This window comes from Salmo trutta, chromosome 23 (genome assembly GCF_901001165.1).
Source record: "Salmo trutta chromosome 23, fSalTru1.1, whole genome shotgun sequence".
Taxonomy (NCBI): Eukaryota; Metazoa; Chordata; class Actinopteri; order Salmoniformes; family Salmonidae; genus Salmo; species Salmo trutta.
In genome coordinates this window covers 33073256-33081298 of record NC_042979.1, presented here as the reverse complement: position 1 = coordinate 33081298, position 8043 = coordinate 33073256, and the positions used below count along the sequence as shown (strand labels likewise).

At 46.1% G+C, this 8043-nt stretch overlaps 1 pseudogene; it reads left to right on the top strand.

Moving 5' to 3' along the window:
• The first annotated feature begins 239 nt into the window (after positions 1–239).
• LOC115159811 (E3 ubiquitin/ISG15 ligase TRIM25-like) lies at positions 240–1367 on the top strand (annotated as a pseudogene).
• Positions 1368–8043: the final 6676 nt, after the last annotated feature.

The window sequence follows — 8043 nt, the reverse complement described above, 5'->3', positions numbered from 1 at the left end:
ACACACACACACACACACACACACACACACACACACACACACACACACACACACACACACACACACACACACACACACAGAGCCACACACGCACACACGCGCACACGCACACACACACTTTCTCCCTCTCTAGTTATATTTCTCTCTCTCCCCCTCCCACAAACTTTCTTCTGAGGAAACAAAACTGATCTCTGTCTCTGTGTCATCTGTCTGTGTGCGAGTGAACAACAACAGTCCAAATGGCTCTGCGGGGAGTTCTACTGGACCAGGACCAGTTCTGTTGTTCTGTCTGTCTGGATCTACTGAAGGAGCCGGTGGCTATTCCCTGTGAACACAGTTACTGTAGAAGCTGTATTGAGGGCTACTGGGATCAGGATGATCAGGGCATCTACTGCTGTCCTCAGTGCAATCAGACCTTCACTCCAAGGCCTACTCTGAGGAAAAACAACATGTTGGCTGAGGTGGTGGAGACGCTGAAGAAGACAGGACTCCAGGCTGCTCCCCCTGCTCTGTGCTATGTTGGACCTGGAGATGTGGCGTGTGATTTCTGCACTGGGACCAGAAAGCAGAATGCCTTCATGTCCTGTCTGGCATGTCTGGTGTCTTATTGCGAGACTCATCTCTAACCTCACTATGATGTTCCTGGACTAAAGAAACACAAGCTGGTCAAAGCCACCATACAGCTATAGGAGAAGATCGGCTCTCATCATGACAAACTGCCGTACGGATCAACAGTGTATATGTCTACTGTGTGTGATGGATGAACATAATGGCCATGATACAATGTCAGCTGCAGCAGAGAGGACAGAGAAACAGGTTAGACCAGAACAACTGGTTGGTGACTCTGTTAAACAGTAGGAAGGCTGTTTGATAGGAGAGATCAAGAAACATAGTCATTGAAATGAAATCGACCCACAGCAGAAGAAATATGATTATCATAAATTATCCAAATCGATCAGCTTCTTCTAAAGTCAAACTCCATTATCATTCTGAATACTCTTTTGAGTCCAACGTTCCGTCTCTGTGATACATGTCATGTACAGTAAGAACTATAATCATTCAATCAACTGTGTGTTATGGTGACAAGTTAACTAATGGACACAAAACTTGATAGCTCAATGAAGAGTGTTCCTCCACAGAGTCAGCTGGGGATGAGTCAGCAGAAGCTCCAGCAGAGAGTCCAGGAGAGAGAGAAGGTGCTGAAGGAGCTCCAACAGGCTGTGGAGTCTCTCAAGGTGAGTATTATTATTGACCAGAGGAGATGCACCATTTCACTTCCCTCCTCCAGCCAACCAGAGAGAGAGAGAGAGAGAGAGGCCACTCTCCAGTTCACTATGGAGAACAGTCTGGCTGGGCTACAACTATAGATAGAGAGGGAATAGACTGGCCCAGATGCAGAATGTGTAGAAGTAATAATGTTAATTGCAGCAACAGAAGCAAAGGTACTGGATGGCAGGCAGGCTCAGGGTCTGTTGCAGGCAGAGTGGTCAGGCGGGCGGGTTCAGTGTCAGGACAGGCAAAGGTCAAAAACCAGTAGGGCGAGAAAAGAGAGGCTGGGAAAAAACAGGAGCTGACAGGACAAATGCTGGTAAGCTTGACAAACAAGATGAACTGGCAACAGGCAAACAGATATCACAGGTATAAATACACAGGGGATAATGGGGAAGATGGGTGACACCTGGAGGGGGTGGAGACAAGCACAAAGACAGGTGAAACAGATCAGGGCGTGGGCGGTGGGCCTGGAAATGGAAGACAAGGGACTATAAGACACGGGCTTGATACGGGACACATGAAAGGTGGGGTGTATATGAAGGGTACGAGACCATGGTAGACCACCAAAAGCGCTGTCGCACAAATGCCAGGGTCCGTTGGGCGCCCAGTTGGCAGGCCAACCTGGAGGAGTCCAGAACAGCGGAGCGGACAGTGTTGGGAACGAACATCCAGTTCTCAGAACCCCCCCGGGGGTTGGCTGGGAACTCTGCGCCCTACGGTCCTGCTTCCCTATTGCCCAGCTGAGTGCCGTCGCCAGGCATGAGGTGGGAAGGATGGTCTCGGGTTCCGGGGTAGTAGTCGTGGGGCTATAGCGGTTGGACAGTGAATCCGGCATGACATTTTTGGATCCTGGCCAGTACGAGAGGGAGAAGTTGAACCGTGTGAACAGCAGGGCCCATCTGGCTTGCCTGGAGTTGAGGCGCTTGGCGATGCGGAGATACTGCAGGTTCTTGTGGTCAGTCCACATGATGAACGGATGTTCCGCCCCCTCCAGCCAGTGCCTTCATTCCTCCAACGCCATCTAAACTGCAAAAAGCTCCCGATTCCCCACATCGTAGTTCCTTCCATGGCGTTGAGGCGATGGGAGAAGAAGGCGCAGTGGGATGGGAGCGGGAGAAGATGAGGACGTCATCAATGTGGACGAAGACGAACTGGTTTAACATGTCGCGGAGAACATCATTCACCAGAGCCTGGAACACAGATGGGGCATTGGTGAGGTCAAAGGGCATGACCAGATACTCGTAGTGGCCACTGGCCATGTTGAAGGCGGTCTTCCACTCATCCCCCTCTCATATCCGTACCAGGTGGTAGGCATTCTGTAGATCCAGCTTGGAAAACACAGTGGCCCCCTAGAGTGGCTCGAAGGCTGAGGAGATGAGTGGTAGCAGGTAACAGTTCTTAACCATAATGTCGTTGAGCCACTGGTAGTCAATGCACGGGTACAGGGTCTTGTCCTTTTTCTCCACAAAGAAGAAGCCTGCACCGGCGGGAGAGGAAGAGGGATGGATAAATCCAGCAGCTAGGGAGTCCCCAATGTAGGTATCCATAGCCTTGGTCTCCGGTCCCGACAGAGAGTACAGATGTCCCCGGGGCGGTGTGGTGCTGGGGAGAAGGTCAATCCCGCAGTCATAGGGTTGGTGCAGCAGAAGCGATGTGACCCGGGCCTTGCTGAACACCGCCCGGAGGTCCTGGTACTCCGCGGGAATGGCGGAAAGGTCCGGGGCACCTTCCGAGCCCCCAGGAAGACGTCCCGGGGCAGGTTGTGTGACTTCAGGCAATGGGCGTGGCAGAACGGGCCCATGATGGCACCAGTAGACCAGTTAATGAGGGGATTGTCATGTTGAAGCCAGGAGAATCCCAATTGAAACGGGAATCAGAGGGGACTTGATGTAGGTGGATGGGAGTGGTGTTGTGGGTGGCCTATAGAGCGCCCGTCCAGTGCTCTAATGTCCATGGGAATGGAGAGGGGCTGAATGGGGATGTTCAGCTCGGACGCCAGGGTAGCGACCAAAAAACTCTCGGCGGCCCCAGAGTCAATGAGAACACAGAGAGATTTGGACTGGTCTCCCCACAGCAGAATGGCATGAAAAGGGTGCGAGCAGGGGAAGCAGGAACGTTCTCCATATGGCCCTCGATAGTCCTTGCTCCTACCAGTGAGCCTGGCTTCTTTAGAGGACAAGAGGACACAAAATTACCAAGAGTCCCACAGCCCAGCTCTACCTAGTGGCATAGGCTCAGGAAGCTGTGATTCGGCCATCTTCGGCAGCCCTCAGGGCAGGTCTGCAACCCTCGTGTCCTCTTAGCAACGAGCCCGCCGGGAGCTTCCGGGTTGACTCGGAGGCAAGGTGGGATCCCTGGGCGTCTGTGCAAAATCTAATTTCCTCTCCCTCTGTCGTTCCTGTAGTTGCCCATCGATTCGGATGGTCAAAGCGATGAGGGAATCGAGATCCGTAGGCAACTCACGAGCAGCAAGCTCATCCTTGACCACCTCCGAGACGCCGTGCAGGAACATATCCAACAGTGATACCTGGTTCCAAGCACTCTCCACTGCCAACGTGCGGAAATCCACCGCTTAGTCAGCCACACTCCGTAAACTAATGGCTGATCTTGGCCAGATTCAATTACTTCTTGCAGGGGATGTGTAAAGAGGGTCTGTCTGGGAGGTTGAGTGGAGTTGAGTGGAGTGGTGATACTGTTCGTACAGCAGTCTCATATAAAGACACTAAGGCAGGTACTCTGTCCTCCTACAGCGTCTCTGACACAAAGTCCAGACCACATTTACCCAGCCCCTCTATCCTGCGTATTGGGTCAGGTAGCTGTGTAAGCTGTGGTAAAGTTCCCTTTAGTACAGAGATGCTTTATTATGCTCTACTTTGTGATATTCTAACATATAATACTCAGTTATACCATGCCCATTCCAATGTTCTTTTATGAATTAGGAAATAGAAAGTTGAATATGTAGTATCAACTAACAATGTCTAACTCATTGATCTTTGTGATTTAACCCCTCTGGTAAAAAAATAATCATCTTGGCACTGTCTGTTAAGTGTCCTGTAAAATACCCTTAAATCTGTAAAATAGACTTAAATCTATCTACCTTTTTATAATCCAGTGATGCCTCTTTGTTTATTGGTCAACTAAACTGAACATTATGGGACCCTGTACTGTGGCTGACTGTTGACACATACAAGATGTTATTAATAAGTTATTAATAGCAATGAAATAATATTATGAGATATCAGGAACAGCAGGTCTGTGTGTATGTGCGTGTCTGTATGCGTGAGTGCGTGCGTGCGTGTGTGTGTGAGAGAGACGGATAAAGAGAGAGGATTCATGTTTTATTTTCGCTTTTGTACTTTAAATATTTGCACGTAATATGACATTTGTAATTTTGAAACTTTTGTGAGTGTAATGTTTACTGTTCATTTTTAGTTCACTTGTCTGGCAATGTTAACAGCTGGGGTGAAAGAGGAGCGATTACGATAGAGGAAACCAAGTCTAGATTTAACGTTATTGAGATTGTTTGGGATGAGTTGGACTGCAGAGCAAAGGAAAGCAGCCAACAAGTGCTCAGCATATGTGGAAACTCCTTCAAGACTGTTGGGAAAGCATTCCAAGTGAAGCTGGATGAGAGAATGCCAAGAGTGTGCAAAGCTGTCATCAAGGCAAAGGGTGGCTACTTTGAAGAATCTCAAATATAAAATATATTTTGATTTGTTTAACACTTTTTGGTTACTACATGATTCCATGTGTGTTATTTCATAGCTTTGTTGTCTTCACTATTATTCTACAATGTAGAAAATAGTAAAAATAAAGAAAAACCCTTCAATGAGTAGGTGTGTCCAAACTTTTGACGGGTACTGTATGTTTCCGATGCCAATAAAGCCCTTAAATTGAATTGAGAGAGAGAGTTTGTGTGTGTTATACTGATACAGTAACAGTTCCTATTGGCTGAATTTCCCCTGCCCTCTCACTGTGACCTTTACCTTCTCCTAGCTCTCAGGGGGGTCACACAAATCAGCTTAAGGCCTGCCGTCATTTCAAATGTACATGTTTGGGTTGTGTGAGCCTGAGCCAACGACATTGTCCCAAATGGCACCCTATTCCCTACATGGTACACTAATTCTGAGCAGAGACCTATGAGTCATAGTCAAAAGTAGTGCACTATAGTGAACAGAGTGCCATTTGGGACGGATACACACTGTGAGGAGGTTGCTTAATCATTAATACACAGCTGTTGTTCCCCACAGTAAGGTAGATGGTTTAAATGAATAGTAAAAATACAATAGAAATAAATAATTTTAAAAAATAAGTTAGTCACATGGTGTCACCGTACTCACACCCCTCGGACCACCCTGTCTGTCTCGTGTCTTTCACTCCCTACCTCACTTTTATTTTTACCAACCTGCCTTTCTACCCTTTCTTTTTTCCAACCTACCTTTCTACCATTTCTTCTGTTTCCCTCTGCACTCTTTTCCTTTTTTCCCCTATGAAGCTGGGCCCCTCTTTTATACACAAGAGGGGCACAATCATGGGAACAAGGGAACACAACCATGTTCAACAAGGTAACACAATCATGAGATATAGGCAGACATGGTTTGTTTTGACTCCACAGTGTCCTTACTCGCCAGGGCCTAGCTTATACTCACAGCAACACTTACCATCAGTCTACACCCTCAAGGTGGCTGCCAACTAGTTATCCTAAATTGGTTTCTTCCTTTTCCATGTGGCTCAGTTGGTAGAGCATGGTGTTTGCATCGCCAGGGTTGTGGGTTCGATTCCCACGGGGGACCAGTACGGAGAAAAAAAAAATAGGAAATGTATGCATTCACTACTGTAAGTCGCTCTGGATAAGAGCATCTGCTAAATGACTAAAATGTAAATGTAAAAAAAATATTTGTTTAGTTGAATAGACACTCCCCGTTATTTACATACAGTAGGCGTGCTCCACAGAGCTCCCAGTAGGACTATAACTGAGGAGCTTCAAAGTGATTCACAATGCAGCATTGAACATCAAATCAAATCAAAGTTAATTTGTCACGTGCGCCGAGTACAACCTTACAGTGCAAAAAAGGTATTAGGTGAACAATAGGTAAGTAAAGAATTAAAACAACAGTAAAAAGACAGGCTATATACAGTAGCGAGGCTATAAAAGTAGTGAGGCTACATACAGACACCAGTTAGTCAGGCTGATTGAGGTAGTATGTACATGTAGATATGGTTAAAGTGACTATGCATATATGATGAACAGAGAGTATCAGTAGCGTAAAAGAGGGGTTGGCAGGTGGTGGGTGGCGGGATACAATGCAGATAGCTCGGTTAGCCAATGTGCGGGAGCACTGGTTGGTCGGCCCAATTGAGGAAGTATGTACATGAATGTATAGTTAAAATGACTATGCATATATGATAAACAGAGAGTAACAGCAGAGTAGAAGAGGGTGGGGGGAGGGCAATGCAAATAGTCCTGGTAGCCATTTGATTACCTGTTCAGGAGTATTATGGCTTGGAGGTAAAAACTGTTGAGAAGCCTTTTTGTCCTAGACTTGGCACTCCGGTACTGCTTGCCATGCGTTAGTAGAGAGAACAGTCTATGACTGGGGTGGCTGGGGTCTTTGACAATTTTTAGGATGAACATTCATGATATCCTGTGTTGGATGGTGCTAATACTTCCTCTGTTGGTATGTAAGCCTTCTTACCCTGAGCCAACGCTTCATCAAGCCCACCACATATGTGTATGATGCGTTAAAGAACCCAATTGGTGCCCAGATTATTTACAACAGTTCCTATGCTTGGGAAGAGATGAATTTAAAGATTAATTATATGTGTAACCCTCTTACCAGGCTCAAATTTGACTCTCATAATATTACCTTACATAGAATATCTGTCACGTCCTGACCAGTTTAGGGATTTTTGCTATTGTAGTTTGATCAGGACGTGGCAGAGGGTATTTTGTTTATGTGTTTCGGGGTGGTGGTGTATGTAGTAGGGTGTTTGATTTATTATTTCCGGGTTTTGGTCTATGTTCTATGTTTTGTATTTCTATGTTCTTTCTGGTTTGTTCTATTTCTATGTTTAGGTTGATGGGGGATTGGACTCTCAATTGGAGGCAGGTGCTTTCTCGTTGCCTCTGATTGAGAGTCCTATATATGGGTAATTGTTTGGTTTGGTGTTGTGGGAGATTGTTTCTTGTTTTGCCTGTGTGAGCATGACAAGACTGTTTTGTTGTTTGTGCGTTCTTCGTTTTGTTATTTTGGTGTTCTCTTTATTTAAAATAAATAACAAGATGAGCATCCACATTCCTGCTGCGTTTTGGTCCTCTATTCCCGATGACAGCCGTTACAATATCTCCACCGCATGGGATGTCAGGTGAGAAGGACATCTCCAATAAGAATCCCTATTGTAAACTATCTAGGGTGATGACAACTAGGGTATTAACTTCAGATGGAATGATTCTACATTTTTGTTATTGTATAAGGATATGCTTTCTCACGCATTAAATTAAATTGAAACAGTAAATGACTCCACCAAGGCAACAGACATAAGGTTCAATATGTGTATTATTACATTTTCAAAGCACCACATCAAAATAAATAAAAATAATAAACCCCAATGAGTCATGCACAACCCACGTCCAAATTATTTCAAACTTGCTCAACCCCGTTGTGGTTACTGACTACTCGTAGATATTTCCTCAGCGAAGTATGGCAGTTCTGTGCAGATTTCCTCACAAGATCCACAGCAAGCACAGCTATCAATGCAGACAGTACTCTT